Source organism: Amblyomma americanum, chromosome 1 (genome assembly GCF_052857255.1).
Source record: "Amblyomma americanum isolate KBUSLIRL-KWMA chromosome 1, ASM5285725v1, whole genome shotgun sequence".
Lineage (NCBI taxonomy): Eukaryota > Metazoa > Arthropoda > Arachnida > Ixodida > Ixodidae > Amblyomma > Amblyomma americanum.
In genome coordinates this window covers 210,281,941-210,309,618 of record NC_135497.1, presented here as the reverse complement: position 1 = coordinate 210,309,618, position 27,678 = coordinate 210,281,941, and the positions used below count along the sequence as shown (strand labels likewise).

The 27,678-nt window shown below is 46.3% G+C and overlaps 1 protein-coding gene across 11 annotated transcripts in view; it reads left to right on the top strand.

The window, feature by feature from the left end:
* Positions 1-27,678, top strand: part of cac (calcium voltage-gated channel subunit cacophony) — a 530,251-nt gene that overhangs the window by 355,428 nt on the left and 147,145 nt on the right. The window contains exon 1 of one of the 11 annotated variants that reach the window (XM_077648396.1): positions 8,063-8,251. The exons of 9 other annotated variants lie outside the window; for them this stretch is intronic. The gene's annotated coding sequence lies outside the window, so the exon portion shown is untranslated. Of the gene's footprint in view, positions 1-8,062; positions 8,252-27,678 lie in introns of those variants that run through there. One more of the 11 variants, XM_077648395.1, reaches the window with a different exon arrangement.

The window sequence follows — 27,678 nt, the reverse complement described above, 5'->3', positions numbered from 1 at the left end:
TTTTCTACATGGACGAATTTTGTTTTTCAACCTGGCCACTTCTGTCCTGGCTGGATCTCACTCTGATGCCACCTCCCTTATTAAAGAACATAATTCAAGACCTTTGCTTTAAAGACTCGCGAACAGCGTGTTTTCGACACCAACGAAAAACAAATAGCAGCGCGCCAGTGCCTAGGAGCTCTCCGGATTGCACACGTAACATGGAACCTGCTATAACATTATCTTAGTCTTGTTCTCCCCCGACACCGCTCTTGGTTGCATGGACGCATCAGATCACGTGCGGCGCGCCTCCGCGTCGGTGCCGTGCTCGCCCAAGGTGGTGGTGGCGACACAGCGGTGTCCCGGCTCGTTTGGTCACCCCCGCAGGCTCGGCCAGAGGGGATGCGCGTGAACGTCTCACTCCAACCGCACGGCTGTCGTCGCCAGAGCGGCAGGGCAGACATGTTCGTCGCCGCGCCAATCGGCCGCCGCCCCCACCGCGGGTTCTCGCGCGAGAATCCACGGCCGGTTGGGCGTTCGTTAGCGCGGGACGAGCACCTGCTGTCGATCAGCGGCGGGGCCGTTCCCGCGGGCAAGAGGGTGAGGGAGGGTGAGGGGGTTGCGCGGAGCCACATCGGGACGCGCGCACGTGCCCGCAGATCGAAACAGTCCTGGCGCATATTTTGGGACCTTTCGATCGGCCGTCCAGATGAGGCGCTCTCCCAGCGTCGGCGCTCTTTGCGGACGCCGGCGGCGGCCAGGAGGCTGCGCGCGGCCCGCTCTGTCCGCGCGGAGACGACCCCATTGACGTCTCTGTTTGATGAAGGACGTTCGAGCGCGCGCCCACTGCCCGGGCCGGTCGATCCGCGCCATGCGGCCGCACGGCAGCGGCCCAACACGCGTGTTATGCCTCATACGGCGCTCCGCAAACGCTCGGTGGTCCGCTGGGGGGAGTCACTCTAGCCGGCAACTTCGAATACCAATATTCGTCTCGCAATGCACCCCCGTCTACGAGGCTGCTCGCTCCACGCCGCGCGCGAGAACGCCCTCTGCCGGGTTGTTGTTAGCGGACGAGCGGCGATTCTGCTTTGTTACACACGTCCCCCAGAGCGGAGAGAGGTAATGACATTCGCAGCGGCGCCGCTGCAAACAACTACACGGGCCAGCAGGCAGCGCACATAACTGACCCAAGGGAGGAAAAAAAAACGCGATAATGGAGTTGGAGTAGCAGAGCGAATGTAGGTATTGACGTTTTTGCTTTGGCGACCAGCTAGCAGTGCACACTCTCAACTTGGCGGAAGTTGGGCTCTTGTAGTGATATCACTGCCGTACGCGGAGTGCGACGACAAACTCTAAGCATCCTCATTTTTCACCCTGTGCCTTCGTATTACTTTTGGGTGCAAATAACCATATTGACCGATATCCTACAGGACATTAAAGACGTATGCAGAGAAAAGCTTTAGACACATAATTTAATCACTGCGCAGAATTCTACAAATGTAGGCTTAGGCACGTTGGAATCAATGACGTCTGGATTACGCATCTTGTTGCGAGGGAGCTTTGCTAAGGTCTTCTAAACAGTGACTTCTAGATTTATTTTCTGATCTATTTTACGCAAATCTCACAGTATATTCTGCCCCTTTTTCGCCAACCGTCATACGCACCTCTCTCTCAACTTACTTTCATATGCACCGATATCAGTGTCCTTCGAAGAAACCCACCCTCAGCACATCAGCTTCTGAAACGTCCGAGCAGCCACGTGCCTTGTCGACGGCGTGTTTCTTCGTTGGTACTTCTGGCTTTGCTGCGTTCGTTGTTCCAAGAATAGCCATCGGGTACGTGCTTCTGCATGCGATCCTTGTGCGGTCACGCAGGCAGAGACACGCTTTAGCTTGTATTGCCTCTCGGAAACAAAGAAACGCGGGTCGGCGAAGACACTGGGCTACGCTACGCGCATTAATCCCGCGGCCTTCAGGTTGGTTAGTGGCGACTACATAAACAGTTCGGCTGACGCAGTGAAAAGAACCCGCCCCATCAGTGGTTGCATTTTGTGATGGATCCTCTGCAAACCCATTGGTGCCATAAGCCATCGATGGTAAGTCGTGACTGTAGGCCTAGTGGACAAAAATCAAAATAGAAGAACAAAGTTCAAGAATTTGTGCATTTATGGAATCGTTTGGTGAATTTAGGTTTTTTTTTAATTGGAGCACTGGTCATATGGCATAAGTTGGAGCTGCCGATGTAGGCATGGGCTTTTATATTTATAAAAACCTCTTTAAAAGCCATAAAAAGCCCTAGCTTAACTACCATTACAAAGCAGTAATGCCCAGTGTGCTATGTCCTATTCAGAAATCGCCATTTGCGAGTTTACAATTTGTTCTTTATTTCTCATAAAACGATCGTATGTGGTCGAAAGAATGAATGGAATGTATTTTAGTACGCTAACTCGCCATGTTTCTTGCTCGAAAGTAACACTTCCACTCATTAAGATTGTTTCAGATGTCTCCTGTAGTTATCAGGTGAGCGTCTTCAAAACATGCCAACAACTGGCCACTGTGATGGCTCAGTGGTTATGGCACTCGGCTGCTGGCCCGAAAGACGCGGGTTCGATTCCGGCCACGGTGGTCGAATTTCGATGGAGGCGAAATTGTAGACCGTGTGATGTCAGTGCACGTTAAAGAACCGCAGGTGGTCGAAATTTCCGGAGCCTTTCTCTACGGTGTCCCTCATAGCCTGAGTCGCTTTGGGACGCTAAACTCTCACAAACAAAAACATTCCAACCAGTGCGCAACGCCGTCTTGTTGGGTAGTAGCTGCAGGTTAATTTCTTAGGAGCCTTGAATTTTTGAACAAATCAGAATGCAATGCAGTCTATTATTTTTACTTTCTGTCTGTGCTTCAAGACTGAATATAACCTGGGAAGTGCCGCTTTGTTAGGATCAAGAAAAAACGCATTTGAAATAAATGCCGGGGTCATAGGAAGAAGTGCCATTCGCACATAGCTATCGAGGTTTGTTAGATATCATGAATAAGTCGCACTGTAGTTTTGGTCAAAAATCAGGTGATCTTACGCTCAACGAAACATTTTATCGTTAATTCAGTCAACTTCAAAATGTTGGTGCGATGCTCAGTTTGTTCTATATATACAGCTAGGCAACCGCTAGTGTATGCACATATGACCTCAGCGTTCTGAACAACCAAGCTGAAGTTTCTGAAAATTCCATGAACGCTACATAACTTCTCTGTTTTACATTACATCGCGCCAAAAATTACTACCAGGTAAGCTGCGCTTTCTGCATTTGTAAACAGTCTTCCTGCTGTACATTGAAGTTGTTGGTTAATCGTGATAGAGCATAACAGCGAAAAAAAGTTTAATTTCATCGTTCATGGCTTCAAAATCCGGATACTTTGACCGTCCGCCCTTAATTTCTTTATTATCAGTCGTATTGGTTCCATGGCTCTCCATATGCCGCTTCTGCCATGTGGCAGGCAGTCCTGTTTGTGTTTCTTTGTGGAATTCCTGCATATTTATTTCTTTTTCCAACGGTGGTCTTTATGGCATGAACGGAAGGAACGTCTAGGACTTTTTTCTGCATGTGATGCTTTGAGCTCCGTACTGCGCTGAGTACAACCATAAACAAGAAGCTTACCACCAAGTAGCGAGCAGTTATAGAAGAAAATATTAGCTCTAAGCTTACCGGCTTAGCGCATTAATCAACGAAAGCTGATTCGCATTAGCAACCGAGATATCTAGAGTGGCAGGCCCAGTTTGACGTTTGACAGGAGACTGCCCCGTCTCACAGGCCCGTTTTGGTGTCTATGCACTCATGTGCATACTCGGCCTTCTTCCGCTTGCGGTCTTCGGCTCGATCGAACTCCCAACACACTTCACAGACTACAGAGCCCGCTTGTGTGAAGCAAATAGTCTAGCTCCCAGTGTTGTCTTATTCGCAGTCTAAACCCTCCGTATGTTTTTTAGGAAAGGAAAGGCGCATAACTGTCTCACTGGACCAGCGGACACCGCAATCGCGCTGTGACATGGCGGTGGTGTTCACCTACAAACTGAGGAAGTTGTGCGCCTCTCCTTTTCCGAAAACCAACCGAAGGCATAGGTTCCGTTTTTTTATGAAATAAAAAGCGCATAACTGGCTCCAGGTCGGCGGGCGCCTCAGTCGCGCTTCGAGGTACGTGGAGGTGGTGTCCACCTACAAAGTGAGGAAGTTATGCGCCTTTCCTTTTCTCAGAACGAACGGCGGGCTTCGACTGTGAATAAAACACGCTTTACGTGTTACGTGTTTCACGACTGTCGTTGTACCCTGTAAATTGCTTCTATTAAATGGGTTGCACACAGCTAGTACAGCTTTCGCTGTAAAACAAGAAAGATGACCGAAGCAGTTCTCAGTTAGTCTTTTTTTTTGGAAAGCAAAAAGCAAAACTTTTTTGGCCATTTTTGCGAATCCTCTTGCACTTGCTCTAGCAAGTCCGTCTATGGGGTCAGAGAAAAAGCAGCCCTTTTTACGATTGAGTGAGACAGATATTTTCAACAAATGCTAACAGTAACCACAAGGCGTGGAACCCGTGTACCATGCAGGGCATCACAACTACGTCGACATGACGTCGAAAGAACGTTTAGTGCAAACATTTCTGCAACAGAGGCCATAGGTTAGTTACACTGCGGCAGTTTTCTTGATTTATTTATATATTAAATTGCGCCTGTACTCTTGTTTTCAACCATTTCACTTCTTTTGGGGCATTGGCATACTTCACAAAGCACTCAAACTGAATGTAACAATGCCGCTACATGTTAAACATCAAATTTCTAATCTACTGCTACAGATCAGAACGCAAGAGCATCATGCTGCTTTGTTTGCTAGTAGCTGTAATGAATCGATTAGAAAGAATTTAATATTATGTGCTAGCCATCAAGCGCTACAGAAAGTGGGGGAGTGGATAGTGTGCGCTTATATGTGCGGCCGAATATTTCAGTGAGATGATTAGCGACTGCGTACGCACGTTCCTGAGTTTTTGTAACACAGAATCGATCACAGGCCTAGCCTCTTGGAAAATGCTTCGTTATATTAAAACCTCTTGTGATTCTAGTAAAAAGATACAAAACCGCTGCGATATGTCCGGCGTTGAGCTCTCAACCCGGGAGCCTCCAGCACTGTCCGCATGAAGCGTTAATTGATAAACGAAACGGGCTGTCTGGTTTCCCTCTTTCTTTGCCAGAAAGAAATTGTAAATGAGCCGAAAGCAGAGCCAGAGCCTGATCCAGAGATGAAACTGGAACGAGACTTTTGCAAGTGACTGGAATGTCTGACCGAATGCTGTTCTACTTTACTCTGATTCATCAATCTTCAGATAATTAACATAACAAGTAATATGCTGACTAACCCACTCTCCGTGTGATACCCCATTTGCTCTCCAGTATTTTAACCACCACTGCAATAACGGAAGGTACTCTGGCGAGGAATTATTAACTCGGCTAAAAAAGCAACTGTTGGGGCTTATACGCAAGGTCTGCTTTTGCTGTCTGCTTGCACTCCAGTGTATCAGAATGCTGCACTCTCCTTCCGATGAGATGTCATCATGAGAAGGACACCATGTGAATTGCGACGTGCATGCGTGTCCCCCTATGCGTCTCAGGCTCACGAAACCCAGAGAGAGCCCGATATTTTCGCTAAATGCGCACTCTAAGAGTTATTAAATGCAATGAAACCGGCGGGGGGCGACTCAATTCTGTTAACTGACACGAACCTAAAACATGAGATTTTCTCGGGCAGCCTTGGCTGTGCTTGCGAATCGCGCTGTTGCTAGGGGTTTTTTTTTCTCGCAAAGTCAGCATCACTTGAGAACTCGCATTACGCCGTCATGCAGCGTGACAGTGACGCATGTTTGGCGTTTCAATGGTCATATTTCACTATTTGCGTTATGTCAAATTCTAGACATTTTTTTTTCCTTCGAGCCACGGTTCGGGTGTCCACATTTCGTGAGATAGTTAATACACCTACTTTTGATTTCATAATAACCAATTATTCTTATGCACTATAGAGCACATAAGATTCCAGAATTTTGAGAGTGGAAACCGAAGCCGATATCTCTGCTGCTAGCCGGCGGCTCGTGACCAAATTTGTAGAGGTGAAAGCCAGACTCTCGTACGTACTCTAATGTGTGTAGTGAAATGAGCTGATCGCTGAATAACATGCAACCTAGGCGCCTCGATTTCCCTTCGGAAGTCCTAGCGACTTTTGTTCCCAATAGTCTATCATCTTTATTCTTTTGTTTTTCGTGATCTAAGGGCGCCGACGGACCTGAGCCTAGTACGCTGCAGAAAGCCCGCACTTATTTCGCCGAAGCTAACTTCACTGCATTATGAGAGCCCTTGCAGAGAAGTCATCTTGATTAACCAAAAGGAAGCTTGAAAGCACTAAAGCGCAAAACAAAAAGGGGGCATGGGAGATGAAATTCGTTAAGGGAAATTAAATAGATTAAATTGATTTTAAAGCAACAAAAAATTGAAAAAACACTGTAGGAGCGCAATATAACCTACGGAACGCAAAATTTTGTAGGAGCTCGCTTCACGAAGCAGGGCGAGCCTGGTGGAGCTGTAATTCTATGAAAGTCGAAGACCGGAGTTTCATGCACTGTTCCATCATATTCTGTGGCGTCTCTAACACCACATGCAATTGTTACCAAGCTGTAATCACAGCTCCGTTACGTCCAGTATATTTCAGGGAAAAGTGAGCTCGATTATGTTTTCCTCGGCATATTTTCTCAGCTCTGGTCATCGCATTACGTGTGAGTCGTAAATGTTATTGCAAAAGCATTAAATGGCTCATCGACACATTCTTACATCCAGAACGTTAAATTATATGACATTCTTTATTTATTACACTTTGTTTTTCACGCACGTGCTGTTGGCTCTGAATATTATGCTGAGCTTCTTTGCTTTTCAGTATCCTGTCTTGCATGTTGAGATAAGAATTGCATGCCAATACTCATCTTTTGTGTTTTGTTCGTGTTAATTTTTTTAGCTCGCATGTCGATTGGGGGGGGGGGGGGGGTTATACTAAGTGCGGGGCTTGCATTTCTGCCAACATTTTCTGTTGAGCTACATATTCTCGCACTGACGAACACAGAACGCTCTTTAAATGGGTGCTTGCCCGAAAATGGTGGGTTACCTAATCGTGTTTACCTGCGTATATATAGAGAGAGGAGGCGGGGAGCGTGGTCCTAAGCTCAAACATTTAGATGATCATTGCCATTTCAAAACACTCATTTAAGTGCACATATTTGGGTCCTTTTTGCATGTGAAAGCACGTTTGAATAGTGCAGCAAAGCAGTAAGCTCATTTGTATGAATATGCCCAAACAATAGTACTCACCTCTGCAACAGTAATCAGAAAAGCCAGGGAGAATGTTTTGCAAACAACATTTTGAATTTCTCTCCGTACTTTTGCGTTCTTTTATCCACAGACCAGCAGCTCAGGGAACTGCAGTCTTACTCGTTGTGTCACGTGACAAAAATATGAACTGGGAAACGAAAGGCATTATCGCAGCAGGGCGAGGCCGTAGATAATGAATGTGTATGCTAAGTACTAGTTGTATTGAACACAGCGTTCAGGTTGCATCGAATTATTTGCCCGGTGGCTCAGCGCGACAATTTTCTGCTCTATGCTTTGATATCCGATGCTTCGACTTGTAAAAACAGGCGCATCTCTTTTTTTGCCATTCATTTACGGCATAAGTCTGACTTGTCTATTACGTTCCAGGACGGCTTTCCCTGCGCTATCATGGTCGGTTTTTAGCGTTCCACAGAGTTTAAAAGCGCAAAGTCGTTGAGGCGGGAAAAGGCGAAGCTGTGCGCGAGTTTCTCCGTTGCTAGAGGCGCACTCGTTTGGACGCCGCGTCGTTTGCGGCCGTAGGAAGCCGCGCTGGGGGCCGCGTAAACAGCGCGCACGCCGCGAAGTACGGCCGCCGCCGCCGCCGCTGCGCCAGCCAGCGCGTCCAGCCGGCGCCCCTGCGTGGGCCGGACTGGCGGCGTTCCGCGGCGCTGGGGCGCGGCTGCGGCAGCGCCGCCTGCGAGAGGCGCGCGCAGCCGGCGCTGGGCGCGCAGAGGCCGCGGTGCTCGCGAGCTGCACGAGCTGCGCCAGAAGGGGCCGCCTGCCACTGAGCGTGCGCCGCCGCGGGCCAGCCGGGCCCCGCAGGAGCCGCCGGAGAGCCGCCAGTAGGACCCCACGCAACAGGGAAACCATGGCCACCAGCGGCGTAGAGGTAAAGGGGAAAAAAAACCCGACCGCGCATCGATCCGCGAGCAGCTTAGGCCTCCATCTTGAACATGGCGCTACCCTGACGGCCATGCTCAGCGGGCCGGCCCCAGCGACCGGGGACCCCACGGGGCCCGGACGAGCCCCGGGCCCCCGGCCCCAGCCGCCCCGAGCACGCGCCGTCACGCCTCCGCAGCGCGCTAGCCAGCCGCGACCCTCAACGCGCCAGAGTGCTCGGCCCCCGAGAGCACCCTGGTGCGCCCATCCACGCGCCCGGCGGGGTTTTCCCGGGAACCACGAAATGACCGCGGTCACCGCAGCACGCGCAGATTCACCGAATAGGCCGGCCGGGGGCCGCTTGGCTGCGTGTCTGCGACGTGAGGCGGGCGGGAACGCGACGCTTACGCAGCCCCACGAAAAGAGAGCTCGGCCGTAGTAGACCGGCGAAGCTAAAGCGACCGGATGTGCTGTTCCCTGGCGTTATAAAGGTGTGAGGGGGGAAATGCTCGGAATGAGTGACCTGACCGTTTCGCTGAATCCCAGTGGCTTTCGAGCAACTGCTTATTGTTATTACCCTCAACTGCATGTAAACATCCTATCGGCTGTGAATGAACGTAATGCCTTCGGCAGCGCAGTCTCTCATCGTTGGTTGATAGTGAGAACGAAATGCTTTATTTAGAAGCGTGCTGGGGTTAAAAAAAATGCTGTTAAGTGATCCACGGGTAGAATCATGTGTGCTGTTGTTTGTTGACCGCCGGGAAAGGTGTCAATGATAGTTGTGTACTGCGCATGCTGAATTTGTGGCTGGCTGGTCAAGTTCTTTTCCGTAAATTGCCTTTTGTGAATAGGTGTCTAATAATAGTGTTTATAAATTAGCGACATTGCGTCGCCTCCAGGATTTTCAAAAGGTTAACAGTTGGGTTCAGAGCGCTTCTACAAGCACCTTGTAAGTAATGTGCATATTTGTCTCAAGGAGAAACTAGGCAGTGCTTCTTTAGCAACTGTTCATCACCGGCTTCAGAGCTGCCTTTGTGCGTGTGGAAATAAGCATTAACCCACTGCTTTAAGCTAAAGCAACGAGAAAATTTACTCATAGAAATTCTGTTATCAAGGTTAGATCTCTGTTGTTTACCTTGGCATTAAGAGAAACGGATAAATTTAATGACTCCCAGTTGCATTCTTTGCCTCTGTACAGCTTTTCTTACATATCAAGAGTAGCCGTAATTTACAAGGCCTTCCACCTGCTGTACAAATGGGCTATGTTGTCAAAAGATTCACAGTTTTCCTTCAACAACAGTAACATGTTTTTTTTTTTTGGAGGCGGTCATTGCGTTCATTTGCTAGTCGGTGAATTTATTACAGCGTAGCTTCAGCTTAAGTGCAGCTGATTTATATTAATGAGTAAAACTTGGCGCTTTCTGTCCTGTTCTCTTTTGCTCCGTCCGAATGACGCGCCTTCTGGTTGCACGTTTACATTCGTCAACGTTTTCACTCGTCTATAACTACTTTATCCTTTTAGAGGCTCATTTTGGTTGGCACTGTTTGTTTGCATTCTCATCTGCCTTTACCTCTTTCGGTGCAAAAATGAAATTCCAAAGCATCAAGACTATTATTAAAATGGTAAGGGGCTGCTGCGTTATATAATTAGTTTTGCTGGTGAAGGCTTTTTATGAACACATAGAGGGCTCCAACACCGGTTTCGGTCGTCAAGGTTATGTTCACCGCCATTCTTTTTCTTCGGTCTGCATGGGGCAAGCATGAATATGGCACATCGTTTAGTGGAGCCTCTTTATAAGATGGATACATCCCAAGAACAAAACGCGACGTTTCGTTTTGGTTTATCGGCGGAGTGTGCTGTTTTTGATAGGTTTCGTTTGACCGTTGATGGTAGTTTTCGTGCAACTGTCCTGCCCGTTAAACAACCGCCCGAATTAAGTCAAGTATCGTTCAAGATGATATCCATTAGCGATGTTTACTAACCCTTGATGCGTTACCCACGATATCGAACTGAAGAATAGAAGGACCTGCAAATATAACTTGCACGTAGCTGGTAAAAGCTTTTCTAGAGTTGACGCTGTCCGGTTCAGCGTATTGGTTGAATCGCTTTGTGTTATACATGACAGCGCTCTGGACAGAATGCGGCTTGTATATATATATATATATATATATATATATATATATATATATATATATATATATATATATATATATATATATATATATATATATATATATATATATATATATATATATATATATATATATATATATATATATATATATATATATATATATATATATATATATATATATATATATATATGTGTATATATATTACGAACGTAGATTACGTTGGCTCCGCAGAATAAAGATTTAAGAGAAGTGGGCACTTCTACAAAGACAATTATTTATCAACGTTTCGACCGCGGTGCAGTCTTTTATATATATATATATATATATATATATATATATATATATATATATATATATATATATATATATATATATATATATATATATATATATATATATATATATACACACTCAAGATTTTGACCCCTATACTTATAGTGAACAGATAACATGAGCATCGATGACTGTTGCTTAGACTAACCTAAACTGTGTCACGATGAAAGAATAACCGGACGCTGGAAAATGAAACGCTTTTTGGAGAGAGTATTGTCGATGTTGAAATAAGGCACCCTCAGTGAACACTTGCGGCATTCGAACACTGATTTTTCGGGACCATTTCTTTCGTTTTTCTTCAGGAAGTATCTCGCCTCATTCTATCCCTTTAAAGCTCTTCTTTTCCTGTGACGCAGTGTAAGGAAGTGTTCAGAAAGCTAATTCTGATAGCTCGTATGTGGCGACGTAAGCAAAGCGGCAAGCGCGCTAACGGCGAACGACACTGGTATGTTTCTTTGCTTGCACAAAGAAGCTTAGTGTTTCGAAATCAATAACCGAACTGTGGTCTTTCAAACTACTGGCGATTCCGAGCTTGCTGGATCAGCGCGTTTTAGGCTGCTCCATGTGCAAGCTGCGCATAACTCTACAAGAGCCGACTCATCATCCGAGATCGATGCGGCGTCTGAGGCGGTCTCACATGATGAGCCGGCGCTTGAGACAGGTGCGCTTTTTCAGTAATGTCACTATGAATAGCGAAACGGTGTTAGTATGTAGGGTCTAGGAAGCGGTTTCAGTGTGCCAGCCTGTTCTCTTTCTGGTTTTTCTAATATTATTACCCCACCGAGCGTCGCACCATCTACCGTGTTATTTCTGGGGTGAATAAATAGCAATGAGGTGACGCTTTCGTGAAGTTCTTATGTTCTTATTATAGGACATCAACAAGCACGAGAAGTAAGACAATTTCTGCGGGAAAGAGAAAGCTGACCACTCTCTTTCGCCTGCTGAGACCTGTAGTGTCCAGAATACAATGATTTGCGGTGTAGAAGAAGACTCTAGAGCCTTCCGTAGCATACAGTGAGAAGACTGGCAGATGTTTTGCTTCTTTTAGCTGCAGCTGACGGGTAGGCGATATCATAGGTCTGTAGCTATGATCTCTGGTAACAGATAGCTGTTTTGAATATATACGTGCTAAAAAGGCGTGTTTAATCTTCGCCAAAAGCGAAGGGCCCAGGGTATTGCTCATAAGCCATGCAGTGGGGCTCGCATGCCACCCGGGAAAGTCCCAGCTTTCAGAGGCGTGAGGACGAGAATTCGTCTTACCTGGCGATGCACAGCAAGCCACAGAACATGTCCCAGGATCAAACCCCTTGGTCTGTATTCCTTGGCAAAAGCTTTACCTCACCAAGAAGCGCCAGGATTAAAACTTCAGTCACAAAGACACTTCAGCAGCGCGGTGCCCGTGTCTCGATGGGTGGCCTTGTGTTCGCTCTGACGAAGACGAGCCCATTTTTTGCTACTTCGGCACCATGCTGAAGCTACATGCTCAGCATTGTAGGCTCTTGCCATAGCAAGTATAGCAAATATCCACTCTTTCGTTCATCCAGTATGCGGCAGAGTCTTTACAAGGATTGAGCGGCGGTGGCGATTGAGCACGTTACTCGATTTTAGCACGATTTCAGGTTTCCTGTCACCTACATCATCGTTGCATTTTGTGCCGTAGTTTTCCAACGCGCTCAATTAAAGTGCACCCTCAAAACGGCGTTAAAGGTAATTTGTATCGCTATACTGCGCAGCATCCCATCTCTAACGTGTGTGCGACTTTAGCTACCAATTGCCCGTGAATTAATATCTCACATGCTCACTCTCTGCAAACCCAATTCAGTTGCACGAATAGAAAAATAGCCAGCCAGACTTAGGGCGTTCTCAAGCAGCCAAGCCTTTAATAACACTGACGGTGGTACATGCCTACAGCAAATGGAGGTCGGGACGTTCCCCGAGCTTTAAAGCACTGTAATTGAATGTTTTTTTTTCTGACTAAGAAGGCCTGTTCATATACAGCGGTCGACGGAAAAAAAGAGCACGTGCTGCACGCGGTGAGACATGCCAGTGACCGCAGGAGGGAGCAAGCGAGTGGGGTCACCGAGCGGCTGCACATGCCCAATACACGGCAACAAGGAACGCAACAAAAACGCCTGTTTAGGCTGAGTGGTGCTCCTGGCGTGGTATGAAGGAAGGTGGGTTAATCTGCGTGGCTAGTTAGTTTTATACACCTAACGGAAAGATCATCGTGCGCTACACGTGACGAAATGGCCTTAGTTTTGTCGCTATCTTTAGCAGTCTGAGAGAAATCCCATTTAAAGGAAAAACACCACTCTGGATTTCGTTGCATTATGTTAGGTAGTCGGACTTAATTTGAGGGATTACAGTTATTTGTAAAGTATGTAGCATGCGTTGCAGCGTTACAGTTACAGTATTATGCATTGGCATAAAGTACCGTCGAGGCTTGCTGCGGGTAACTGAAGCAGACCTAAGTTGGCAACAATATATATATATATATATATATATATATATATATATATATATATATATATATATATATATATATATATATATATATATATATATATATATATATAGAAGACAGAGAAGATAGAGAAGACGGAGGAGAATAGTAAAGTGATGAAAGAAACGGACAGGTCTGGGCTGTTTGGAAATACCTGGCCAAACTGCAGGGCTCCACGAAACGGACGAAGCGTACACAAACAGAGCCGTGTGGTTGTGTGCGCTGTGTCCGTACTTCGTTTGCGCAGTAGTGCGGCAAAGAAAAGTGAAGGGAAGTGCATATAACACTTGCAGTTGCAGCGAAACAAAGAAGACAGATCCGCGTAAACTTCCGCCTGTGAACAGAAAAGCCTATCTGATGTGGTCGGTTTGAGCCTCCGCAACGTTTGCACCTAGGGCACAATGTGGTTACGGACAACAGCTTTTATTCTGTTTCGTTTGCCATCGCTTTGTGCAAGCGCCCCCTTCCCCCTGTATCCTGACGTGAGTTTTGAGCGGAAGAAGAAATGAGGCTGGCCTATCGTTTCGGGAATACATGTGAGTCGTAACAAATGATTTCGTGTTATCACGGAAAGCATGAAAGCTCACTGAGCGGTGAAAAGTCAACTATTCCTATTGGACACTGTACACGTGTGGTAGGGGATTTTTCTGCGAAAAATGCGGCAGCCAACTCTGGTACGGCTCCAATGGCCGCAGGAACTTCTCCGGGCAGAAATAATAAATAAATGTAGATCGACATGTAACTATGCTCAGCCCCTCACTGCTGGCTTGTGTTGGGCGCGCGATTTCTTTTTAAACAGTATATAACGGCCAGTGCGCATCGTATTGGCTATAACTTATCAGCAGGAGAAAAAAGAATTGTTTACGATATCACTGAACCCCTGTTATCTGCCACAGCCACCTTAGTAACCCGTTGGTATTACCTGCTTGATCCTCAAAAACAGCATGTGCCACTCATGTACATAAGTTACTGGGACGTTTAAGCAGCGCAAGGTCTATGTACACCTTTGTTCAAAACTACGGAGGCCACTGAACGACTCGACGAAGGAATTTTCGGAACGACTTTGGGTGCTCTTAGGCTCTAGATTGTGAGTGTAACTATCCTGGCTTTCTAGTACCAGGAAGCGGCAACAGCGTTACGGCGACCTTACAGTAACGCCCAGAAGTTTCTCGGGTGAAACTCAAATTAGACTGCGTATTTATAGTAAGGGTTACGTTGCTGAAGTCGTGCTCGAGCCCAGTGCCATATTGCCATAATATTAGAACTGTCACATGTTAAAACTAGTCACATTAAAACTTGTGGCTACCACTACCCATTTCTATGATTGTGAATGCAATCGGAGGCGCTTGTGCGCGCAGTAACAGCACCCCGTGAAAGTAATTTCGGACTCTTGGACAGACGAACGTGTTTTCTTCGCACACTGGGCTCACTGCATCCGCTTCCCAGAGTTCTTACGGTCAGTAAGGTGTACTGTGGCTCATGAAATGTCTACAGCCTTGGTCAAAACACAATGAAAACTGCGCAAACATCACGAAGGACGCAGAAAGAAAAGCCGAGACACAGGGCGCTTCCTTTGTCTCCTGTGACAAATGCGTCCTTCTTGAAGTTTGCGCTGTTTTCATTGTGATGATCAAGCAACTAGCTCATGATCAACCAACTAGCTCAAAGTCCCCAAGCCACGGGACTTGCGGTTGAACCATGTAGCTGGGTACTTACGACACTCTTGAATGCACATATTTCTCGAGGTTAACAACTTTCGCCCTCTGTGCTCCTGGCCTTCACACCTTCATTGGTGTCGTATGTTCCCTTGCACCAAAAGGCTCGACAGTTATCCGCGCGTTAAGGGTGGTGTACGTGCCTAGTTTTCGTTTGTTTTTGTATTTGCACAATAATTCAGCGCCTATAAAGCTGCAATGGCGCATGCGTCACAGGAGCAGGCACGTTATTCCCGTGACAGAAAACCGTACTACTGTTTTCGCCGCACCAAAAAGCACAGCGCTGCCGTTATTCTTATTTTCAGGTAATTTTCGTCCTATTGTTCCTTTTCAGTCCACGTTTTCTAGGCTACCACCATTATTGGCAGAACGTTACCTCACAAAATAGATAACTATGTTAAGTGCATTCTACATGGCGGAAATAGGGCATCGAAAGGTATATAGCTCCTCCTTCCCCTTTGCTCACCAGGTAGAGAAGACAAGGAGTAAACTTTGCTCGCGGAGAGCTACCAACGCAGTGCCTACCTGAGAACTCGTTCTGAACGCTGCGGAATCAGCTTCGTCGCATCCAGGTTATCCTGCTTTCGTCTTCATGTACCCGGCGTTCTTGAACCGTAGCGACGTCTGTATAATCTCTTCTGCACAGCGTCCACATTGGGCAAATTATTTTACAACTCTTACTTCGCTGGATCATCGCTTTACAAGTCATCGCTTGAGCCACGCAGTCGAATTACAGTTCCGTCACCCATTCATCGTGAGAAAGCTCAAATCCTCGTCGCGGTACTCTACGTTTCGCTGTCATTTATAAGCGCGGTTCTATTTAAAGGCGTGCGCTTCGTAACGAGCGTAGCAAATTTTTCGTAAACAAGTTTCTTCCTGGCTTTCATACATAGCCTGTTTGTTTGTTGTTTTTTTTTTGGGGGGGGGGGAAGCACGGTGCACGCCAGTTGAAAATATATTGCCCGCATTGCGCAACCTGTCTTCTCTCCTATTCATGCCTTAGCGCTTGTATCCGGCTTCCGACTAAACAGCGTTTCTAATTAGCGTCCGACGCTGCGAGCAAAAAAGTAAACAAACTGTCGCGCCGCTCACGATGAACGCTGTTGCGGCGCTCATTGAGCCCGAATATGTCATAGTGCTGCTAACTATTCCTAGTGGATGTACGAGTCCCCTTTTACTCGCCGCCTTTCGCCCCCCCCCCCCCCCCCCCCCCCTCCCTTTCTCCCGCTCCACCTCCCTCTGCCAGATATTCTCGGCGCTAGCGTTTGTACGACTTTACGGGTCTCTCCAGTGCTCAGTGGGCGCCTTTTATCGACCAAGCGCAGTGCGTCATCAATTTGGACCGGCGCCAAGACACGTCTTACTGGGACGGCGAACCGTTGATAACTATATTTCCAAGGCCACGTCCCCAAGTCTCTCGGCACTGAACGCATAACGTTGCGTAGGGAAACAATGCTATAGTAGCTTGCCGTGTCGCGTTAGTGTCTCATCTTTCCGGCGGCTTTTAGTAGCGTCACACTTTTATTATCTCTCCCGACAGATCTTTTTTTTTTATTCTCTCGCTCCTTCTTTTCTTCCGTGCACTCACGCAGGAGCGAAGCAGCATAAGTCATTAACGTAGCTTAAAATATTTTATTTCGAGGACTAGGTTAGGAAACCCGCCTTGGTTCCAATAGCAGGAAATCAGGCAATGAAGGGCTCTTCCTTTAGTATTCGGCTTCTTTTTCGCCGGCCTCGAGCAACGTGATAGCACTCAAGCGCTTGGATATATAACGTCAAAATCAGATTTGTTCTATATCGTCTTTAGTTTTCTTTTTGTGTTTGTGTGTGTGTTTACCTTCTTCAGCGGCGAGTAGGCACATCACCTTGAGAGGCTTGAAGACGTGCGGCGGCGCGTACTCCCCAGCAAAGTACACACGTTGTTCAAAGCGGCCATTCTTCAAAAACCAGGTTGATAAAATGGATTAACAGGAAAATACGCGCATGTATTAGAAGGCACATAAACATTACAGGCGAGGTTTTCCTCGAACAGCTTAAGGAACTAAATAGTTTATTAACGCGATAGCGTTAAGGGCCGCGTGTCGCAGAATAGCTGGCGTCTTTGGCCATGAGCGAAATATACGCGAAAAGTCCCCAGCGGAGTAACTTGGGTGGCAGGTGAGCTACCTGGGTCGCGTGACCTTGTGCCGTCATCACAACCTGCTCACCGGGGCAGGTGGCAGTTAAAATAATGACTAGTAGCGAGGTGTTGCTCGGAAAGACCAACCTGGGTCTCACGAGCCACACCGGTGGCAGCACCTGCCACCGCAGGGCAGTGGCGCGTCGCTTAACCGCTGTATACACCGCTGCGCCAGGAGTGGTATGAGGACTCCCAGCGATCTGTGAACGTCAAGCAGAAAAGGACCAATCCCGCATACATGGGTATTAACCCAATAACACTATCGCGTCAAACACTTAAGCCCTAGCTTAACTGTCCGCTCTGGCTTTTTTTGCTTGCACCCATTTTTCTGCTTGTTAAGCACCAGAGCAGTGATTTTATAAATAACGAACCAGTGAATGGGTGCTTAGCCTTGGCGTATGGCTTTGTGTATGGGTAAAGTGTTCCGTTAAAAGGATGAATTTGAACGGAGCGAGAAATTCTCCCCTGTGGTGGGCATAAATCTTGAGGACGGCTAGAAAGACACTCAGGAGGGCTGATTCTGAGAAGTCTTGATTAAACTGGCTTTTTCCCGTGTCCAGGGCAAAGCATAGAGTTGGTCAAATTACAGCCAAGAACAAAAGTGAAACAGCGTCGTGCAGGCCACACCCAAATGGGTGCATTTAAGGAATGAGGCCATTGTCAAAGGCCCCTCGTCAGAGTGCAGTGGCGCTCCAAAGAAAGCGCATGTAGTTTGTGAGCAGCCTTGTGGGACCCACTGCCCGCGCTTGCGGCTACTGAGATGTGTGTAGCTTCAATGCAGAAATAAAAATATTTGCTCTCTCATAAGCAGATCATGCTGAAAGTGGTTTTGGATCTTGTGCGACGTCTAAGCTGTCCATAATGAAATACAATGGTGCAATCGAACGCACTCTTTTTTACCGGCATTAGGTTTTGACAGATGACGCATGCTGGTAAAAAGTTGAATAACAAAGCTGATTGAATCAGTCATTACTTAACATATCAAACGCCGTTGTGTGCATGCGGACACCTTCGGCATTAAAAGCCAGAAATTATAATGCATAAAAACAGACCATCAGCTTTCCAAAGCTTGGAAGATTGGTGCATGCCCCAGGAACATTTCACGTGATCTTACCTCAATCTGGAAACATGCCTGAGTAACGCTGTTTAAATTACCTATTTACATACACGCGTTTGAGTGGCTTAGTTGAGGTGCGGCAGCGTGCTGGCGCGTTTAATGAGCTCTCGGCCAACATTTCTGCCGTTTTGAGATCGCCTGTTTTCTTCTTTTTTTGCATCCGCTGAGCTCGGCACTATCATTATGTTCTTCGGAGAGAGGAGGTGTTTCTTCGGCCCCTGAGTCCACATTTTTGGAGCGGCAACCGCTTGCGTTTTGGGTGTTTGGCCCGTTATGTATCGGCCATCGTGTTTAGTAATGAATATAATGTACCGTTTGCTTTTCGCTACATCGGGTACGAAATGTTAAATGCACTCAGAAAAAAGGCCCGGTGAATAATGGTCTTTTTTTTACGCGCTAAATCACTTACGCAGCTTCCAATTAAAAATATTGAATTTTACATCACCCGCTGCGGTGGCTCAGTGGTTAGGGCGCTCGACTACTGATCCGGAGTTCCCAGGTTCGAACCCGACCGCGGCGGCTGCGTTTTTATGGAGAAAAAACGCTATGGCGCCCGTGTGCTGTGCGTTGTCAGTGCACGTTAAAGATCCCCAAGTGGTCGAAATTATTCCGGAGCCCTCCACTACGGCACCTCTTCCTTCCTTTCTTCTTTCACTCCCTCCTTTATCCCTTCCCTTACGGCGCGGTTCAGGTGTCCAACGATATATGAGACAGATACTGCACCATTTACTTTCCCCAAAAACCAATTATTATTATTATTACATCGAGGCCGGGCCTCCATATTGTGTCGCTTCTCAGGCATGGCCTTTCGCGGTGCTCTAGAGTGGAAATGAGAAAGCTCCACTTTCTTATTGCGCGGATGCTTTTAATTCCGCCTGAAAATGCGAAAACGAGACGACAGGAATTCCAGTGAAGTTGCCGAGCCTGGAGCCTCCTTTTGTACATTACTTTTAGTAGCAGCCCTTAACAGAATGAAAATTTGGACCTGGGCAGTACGTTCACCGTACTGCATCCTGCAGTCTTATTTTGAGAAAGAGGAAACGTACATCTCATGAATAACACACAAACGCGAGAACACGACAGCGAAAATGAAAAAAAAAATGGCAATGACTGTTTTCTTCCGTTAACCTTGTCAGTCTTAGCTTCTATTCCTGTATCTACAAGACAGATAAAAAGAAAAAATCGTGGTGGCATGTTTCAAACTTGTCAGTATCCTATAAGCTTGTATGTATGGCGAGAAACGCTTGTACTTTTCGTCAAATACTGCGTAGAAATGACAGACATCCCAGATTTGCAAGAGGACATTTTACGCACAGAAAGTTACTTACATAAAAATCTTAACGATGAACTCATTCTCTTTTCAGATAATTAGAAAAAATTGCTGGCGCTTCAGCATTGCCAAGCCCGAAATATTGTGCGAAAGCAGTTTTTCGCAGGCGGATACCACCGCTACATACCTGAAAGCTCGATTGAGGTGTCCACTGTTGTTGTTGTTGCTGTTGTTAGCCTTTCAAAAGATGGAACATACCCAAACTGGGGGATCGGTCATGAATCAGGAGCCCACTGACCCAGGGAGCCAGTTATACGCCTCTGCTTTCTTAAAAATCAACGGAGTCTACAACGTTATCAACGGCAACGCCGTTGAAGGCATAGAACGTCGGCGGTCAATTGCTTCAGTGCCGCGTTTCTGTCAAAACGTTTTCAACGCAAACGCAAGCAGCGTACATCTCTCTCACTACCGCCACGTACCTCAATGGTAACAAGAAAATTCAAACAGCGCTAGACAACAGGACCAGAAAGAGGAGGAGACAAACACAGCGCTGAACTTACAACTTATTTATTTGAACTAAGAAGTCAATTTATACATACAAAACTGGGCACACATGCGCACGGTCATACATCGATGATGACATAAAAAATCCAAAATGCAAACATACACACGTGATGTACCTTCCTTCCAGTCTGCCCTTTGTGCAGCAAGAACCTGGCTTCGTGCTCTGGTTTTAGCATAGACGTGGTCGACTTATTTTATTCTCTTCCCCATAATCGACTTCTGCAATGTGTTCAAAATTGCATCTCAGAGCAAAACGATGAGTGCATATTCCAGAATGATAGTGGCATTCCCAGTGGGTCTCTTCTGGAACTTTTATCGCTTTATTTAGAGAACACCTATGTAATGTGGGAAGATAAAGTTTTTAAGCAAAAGTCGCGAGTGTGTATTGGTGCCAAAATTGCCCCAGTTTTTAGCAACTTTTTTCTATGTTGACAGGAAAGTAGAGAGTGACATAAATGAAAGGTATGTTCGAATTTTTCGATATGTGGACGATTTCCTGATTCTAGTTAGGTCTTTGGGTACTGATTGTGTGCCTCAGTTACTCGATGTTTTTTTCTAAGCACGGGTCTGGATTGAGGTTTACACATGAGATCCCTCAGAGGAACGTCCTGCAGTTCTTAGATCTGAAATTGACCTTATTGTCTGACCATGTATGCTGGCGATACGCTCCCAAGAGTGAAAAACCTCTTGTAAGCCACGCGTCTTGTCACTCCAAGCTTGTAAAATTCGGGATTGTAACTGGATGTATTGGTTTGGCTGTCAAAAAAATCTTGTATTCATCACATGTATAGTAGTCTTTCAGTTCAAGCTTAGAGATGCAGAGAGGCCGGTTTTCCAGATTCCGTACTTGTGGCTGGTGCAAATAAGATTATAAAAGCGCTGAAGTGTTCGGGACAGCCTAAAGTAAATGTTTACAGGAAAACATTGCGGTCATGTCTTATGTGCACGCGTTGTCGCATCGTTTTAAGAGGGTAGGGGCCAAGTATGGCGTTAATATCATTTTTTTTTCTGCTCCTAATAAGCTGGGGGAATTAGGGGAAGCAGTTCAGAGGAAGCAGGAAAGCTTTAAACGGAATATTACCTGCAAGGTAAATCACGTCAATAAGTTCATCACTTGCAAGAAGGGCTTTGTTTACCAGGTTCTTTTATCATGTGGCCTTACTTACATAGGATAGACAGGCCGTTGCATGGATATTAGACTCATGGAGCATGTCAATTCATTGAATAAAAAAGACACGAACCTGGAAAAGCATTGCAATGTGTGTAAATACGTTCCTTTTTTTGTCGACACAGAATTGTTATTTTTTCATAGTGACAGGACTACCAGAGAAGTCGCCGAAGCATTACATATCATCAGGAAATCTAATAGTTGTGTTATCAAAACATATTTAGCTTTGTCAGCGAAATAAATGACATTGCTGCACAAAGGATAGATTGGAAGGCAGATACATCACGTGTATATGTTGGTATTTTGGATTTTTATCTCATCATCGATGTATGAACGTGCGCATGTGTGCCCAATTTTATACGCATAAATTGACTTCATGGAATCGCAGTGCTAGCAGACAAGAACACAGGGAGGACACAAACACACACTTGCGCTTTGTGTCCTCCCTGTGTCCTTGTCTGCTAGCGCTGCGATTCCATGATGTTCGATCACCATCAACTCGCCCAGCAACATACCCTGCATAAATTGACTTCTTACTTCAAATAAAACAGTTGTAAGTTCAGCGCCGTGTTTGTCTCCTCCTCTTTCCGGTCCTGTTGTCTAGAGCTGTTTGAATTTTCTTGTTACCATGGAACACCAACTTGCCCAATCTTCCGTCCTTCTACGTAGTTCAAAGCCCGATTGAGGTGCCCAGTGACCCAGGAAGCCAGTTACGCACGTTTCATTCCCCTTCGTGACTGTTGCGCACAGATGGAAGTTGATGAAGACGACGATGTGCGATGCACAGCGCGAGAGTGTGTTGCAGTTTAACACGAGGCGGTATTGGCTGCGGCGATTGCATAGTGCTCTAGTGCAGTGGCCAGCGAAGCTGATCTGTTCGGGCCGCCGCGGGTTCTAAGCCCAGTCGCGGCAATGTTTAATTTATTTCTGCAGGTATCAGATAGGGTTGAAACAGGCATCGGCTTTTCCGTGTTTGCTAGTGACGTAGTGCTCTCGCACTGAAACTTGCCCTCGTTCCGCATAACGTTAGCCTTCCTGACGTGCATCTTTTGTTAGAGGTAAAGAGCTCGCAATGTTTTCTTCCACGCCGCGTAGTGGGGCTCCAGAATCATCCGCTGAAGTTTGAATTCCTTAAAGGTGACGACAAGCCACACAGGATCCATGGCCTATGGTCAAATCCTTCGGGCTGTATAGTTTCCACCGAGGTCTGTAAGTGGTCCAGGCTCAGATACCTGGCCGATGTCGCAGTATAATTTAGGGCCCTTAAATGCGCTAGCATAATTTTTGAAAAGTTTACCACTGCTATTGTCTTCTGTTTGCAGTGAAGATAATCTACAAAAATCGCATTCGTCTGACATCTTGAAAAACGCCTTTTTTTTTGCACACAGATTCTGTGCTTGAGCACGGCGTTCGGACGCATATCAAGAACGATACTCCAGTAACACCTGCTTTTGCGGTTCGATATTTATTGATACGAATACAGCAACCCCAAGCGCGTGTTTAGTGAGGGTGGCTTGTGGCACACATATTTTGGGCCATCTGCGTCTGTAATTGCCCGTGTGTTTTTCCTCGTAAGTAAGCCTGCTTGCCTAGCGTGAAAGAAGCGCCTCATGCCATGCACTCTTTTGCAAAAATATCGCTGCGGTTTCATCCAAGCACATTATTTTACGTCTTGATAAGCTTCGCTGCAGAGAGAACTCGACCATATTTGAGAGTTTTTGTGCAGAACAAATGCGCGTGCACTTACGTTTACGCATCCGCACAGCGACCCGCAGTCCATGGGTGAGTGGTGAGCAAGTTATGAGGTGAAACGATGAAAGCAGGTCATAATCATTTGCCTCCATGCGAATGAGAGCACCTCCGCACAGACACGCATTGGCAATATTCTAATGCGCATTTAAAAGTAAAACTTTAAACATGTTTATATGTGAATGGACCGATAAGCATCTGTAGGGTGTTAATTTGGGTCCTGGAAGCTCTAAAGCCGAAATAATAAATTCGCCACACCTCGCAAAAATCAGCCCCTGATCATATTCTTTACACAAAAAAAAAGCATGGACATCACAGCACAATTGGTACCGTGCATGATGAGATCATTTTCGCGCTCATGCGAGCACAGAAATGGGGCTGCTAACAAACATGAGGATATAGTCCGTGAGCATTAAAACAGCTCAGCGCTGTGTACGCTGCAGCTAGCGTGGGCTGATGAAGGGCCGAGTTCACTAAGCTGTTCGGAGCTAAGAACGGCTAAGTACGGCTAAGAACTGGTGAGCCAGCTATCGCGAGAGCTAGCGATACAATGAGCGAGGTTGCGAGCCACTTTTTTCGCGTGATCAGCCTAATGAACTCGGCCTTTGATAAGCTGTAGTGAGCTTTACGATCCGAAATTCTGCGCTGTTTTCGAAGCACGAACGATAGGTGCTCACTATAGTATTTGAGCCAGAATCTTCGCCAAAGTAAGGTCGCAGTGTTAGAATTGCTGACACGCTAGAAAGCAGCGGCGCTTAAGAGTCTTTAACCGGCACGGTCATGTCAGTGTGGTGTAGCCCGTGATTTAAGGTGCTGCGCGAGGTGTCAAGAATGCCAACATCGCGCAGTGCAAACGGCCCAAAGCTTTACAAAAACGACAGGCCTGCTTGCATGCGCACCAATCTAAGCACAGAATAGATAAGCTTCTTTTATGCTAACATTGTGGCTAGCTCATGCAACGAAATTTAGCATGCGAGGTCAATCAGCAGCAGCCTGGGAGTTTTCGGTGCTAGTTTTCCATTTAGCCGGTTTGGCACGAAAACAAAAAGATATATCATCTTACGGCCCCGATATTGCCCCTCCGTTTCGTTCAAAATGTTGATCTGAACCGTGGCATTTCTCCCTTTTGCATGGCTTTCTGAGATTTTTATTTCACTGCGCCGCCGCTAACACCAGAATCTCAAGCCTTCCTTCTCACTATTTTGTAACTGGCGGTGGTGGCCGCTTTGAGAAACCTTCTCCCTGAATGGCACTGCGTACATCCGCTACAGCAAGGCTCAAAGTAAGTTCAGTCTGTCCAAGAAACGACCATTTTTCACAGAAGAAAAAAGAAAAACTATTTCACCATGGTCGTATCCCCCTGAATGAAAGCGCTATGTCATGTCTATGTTGTCACTGTCTGAAGGACAACGATACTGAAATCGTAACTGCTTCGAGGAAAGAAATATTGACTTCGTGCACATTCTCTCTGAATACTTCAATCCAAGTGCTTTCGGATAACTTCGACAAGCACTCCCAAGTAAGCGTTCGTGTTGATGTTTTACTTGATTTCTTTAAATGTCTCGTATCATCAAGACCTTACTGAGAAGACGTCAACAAAGTGTGTCCGAAGTGTTGACTACCCCGTGCGCTACGTCAGTTAACCCAACGTATTTGATGCTCCGTCACCTCCACTCGCGCAGGCTCCTTGCGACCAGGAGATTGCTCCAGATGAATATTCGTCCGGGTATGGAAATCTCTGATTATCGATGCATACCCTTGATCAATCTTGCTATATGCATGTTTGAAATTACAGTATCCTCGCAAAAGAACAGGAGTGGATGTGTGAGTGTGATTGCTTTTCTTATCTATTCGGCTCCATCATTTTCATTCCCTCTTTTTCCCCGCTTATCTTTATCTTCATCAGCATTTCCATAGCGCTTCTCCAGTTTATTGCTACTATTGCGAAGAAATGAACGTTGGAGACTGTTAAAACTAAAAGTTATGATATGAAGCGCGCTTTTAATCGGTCGCAAACTCCAAGTTCATATTTACCACGTAGCCATTCGTTTCTGCGACATCCGTATTTATAAAGGTACCGAGAAGATCGAATCGGGCTAGTAATTATTTTGTAGTCGTTATCTACTTCATTCAATGTGGTCACTCCCTTATGTCCGGTAGTTCAGCCGCCCCATTCCTCGCTTTTGATAAAGGTTTCGTCGCTGTGAGATTTCAAGCACTTTTTCCACTCAAGTCGTTTCGCTACTTCGCAGAAGTCAGCAAAGTGAGACAGTGTCCGAGGAGTGGGTTGCAGGCCATGTCATTATCTGGAAGGGCCTCCTACCCGCTTTTAATCTGGGGTATTACCTGGAATCGATAAAGCGCGATGGTGTGAGAATGCGCTTTTAGAAGCATTCCGAGAAACGTGATGACCTGCTGAGAGGCTGTTCGCGCAAGGGTGCTTCCAAGTGAAAGGTTTGTCTGCGAGGGCTTTGGCGCCATGTTTTGTTTTTTGTTTTTCATTTTGCTTACCTGAAGCCTGCTGTCATGTGGCGAAGGCCACGTGCTGCCATCATCGTGTTTCTATCATCGTCGACCGTACATGTACTTCAGCTACGTCTAGTCAGCAATGACTCTCTGCCATCCAATTAGCCCCTGGAAAGTAAGCAACACAGCGTCAACATCTCATGCCACAGCTGTCGACTTACTGTTCTCTTCATTTTTTATTTTGCCTCACTGGCGAGAGTCGGTGCGTGTCTCATAATGCAGCTTTGAGCTCCGAAACCTTAGTTCGCTCCAGGATGTATATAACGTTGTAACTTTCTTTTCCGTGGCTAGCGCTGGAGTTCTGAAAAGTAGCGTTTTGCGCGCCTAGGCTCCTCGTTTCAAGGTAGACACAGCTGCCGCCCGCTATTTCAAACGACTCTTTCGAATGGCTAGGCCTCCACTTGGTTTTGTTTAGTTGGCATGTGTGGCACGAGCTCAGGCTGTCTGGGTTGTTTTTGGTCATGTTTCTTGTTTCGCATCACTCAGGAGTCAGGCGTATGGTAGTGCAAATGAAGTATATGTAGAATAACGTCTCTGGCGGACACACTCTCCCGTTTCGTAGATTCCGGCTGTTCAGATTCAGTCTGCAGTTTTCTGCATTGACCTAACGCAGGGAGTCTCTATCGATAAGCGGGGCAAGCCATCAGCGCCTGTGCACTTATGCTGCTGGCTTTTGAAGCTCGTACTGCCCCTCCTAGTTTTCTAACTCATTACCTGACAACACATGTCGAGGATTGACAGCCGGTATACTACCAGAGTTTCCTTCCGTCGATGAATGACCTTAATAAGTACCGCACTGTCATTATAACCGCAAGGTGCCGTCACCCTGCTTTTGTCTGGTCATAACGGTGAATATAATACGGCGAATACGTGGAGAGCTTCTTTTGTACATATTTCGCACTTCAGATGATGTCTTTTCCTCTCTTCCTTGTCCTTCTTGTCCTCTTATGAGGACCATTTTTGTGAAATGTATTAATTTTGCGAGGGTGCATTGATGCTTATTTGCGTCTTTGGCCATACTTAGCAGTGTTTATATTTAAATTTTGTAACAGCTTTATAGGCATTCACACAAGTACGTGAACGTAAACGATTCCGAACGTTTCAAACCTGAGTTTTTTTTTTACTTTCTCAACAGTCTCTGAAACTGTGCCGAAATCATAAACCATTAACTCGAGCGGGAAAGAGTGCGTGATATTCATATAGGTTTGGTTGATTGGTTTATGGGCTTTAAACTCTCAAAACGACTCAGGCTATGAGGGATGCCGTATAGTGGAAGACTTCGGAAAATTTCTACCACCTGGGGTTCTTTAATGTGTACTGACATCGCACAATACACGAGCTTCTAGCATTTCGCCTCCATCGAAATGCGACCGCCGCGGCCGAGGTCGAACCCGCGTCTTTCGGGTAAGCAGCCGAGCACCGTAACTACTAGAGCCACCGCGGCGGCTGATATGCAAATAAGATGACGTAAGGGCAGACAGCTCTGAAATCCTTTATAGGCACAGGAAGGGCTACGCAACGTGGCACGATATGCTGTCGCTGAGTTTTACTGAGGTCTGTTGAAAGCCTCCTTACAAAGCGCAGTTTACAGCACATATCATGAAAAATCAGAGGACAAGAAATGAGGACGTTTACTTGTGCTGATGGCGTGCCGAGGATAAGGCCGTATTATGTACCGTTTTTTTTTCTCAATTCGTTTCCATGTCCTCCTACCACTCAGTGACTCTACCACAAAGTGAACTACCTCTCAGTGAGGGCATGCCTTGTAGCGAGCGAGCATTGGCATCCGCCGGCTTTGTTGTCCAATGGCAGAGAAGCGAAATTTGAATCGTGAAAAGACCCTTTTCCAGAATAACGCCCCTGATGTCGTGAATGCTTAGACCACGAAGAAAGGACGCTAGATTCCCACTTTTAAGAACCTTTAAGCGAAAATCAAAACACTGTTTTGTGTATGCCACAGTTTTGCAAGCTTGTCGAGACCCGAGCGTCCTGTATGTTCTTTCAAGGAACAAAACGAAAAGTACTTCAGGCGGAGTTGACCAACGATGAACTTATAATCTACAGCGACTTACAAATGGAAGCAATTAGCTGATCTCATCAGATATCATAGAGGTTGCTTATTGGTATACAGCGTATCATTCACAGGCAGGCCTACTAACAAATTGTCTGTTAGCAGT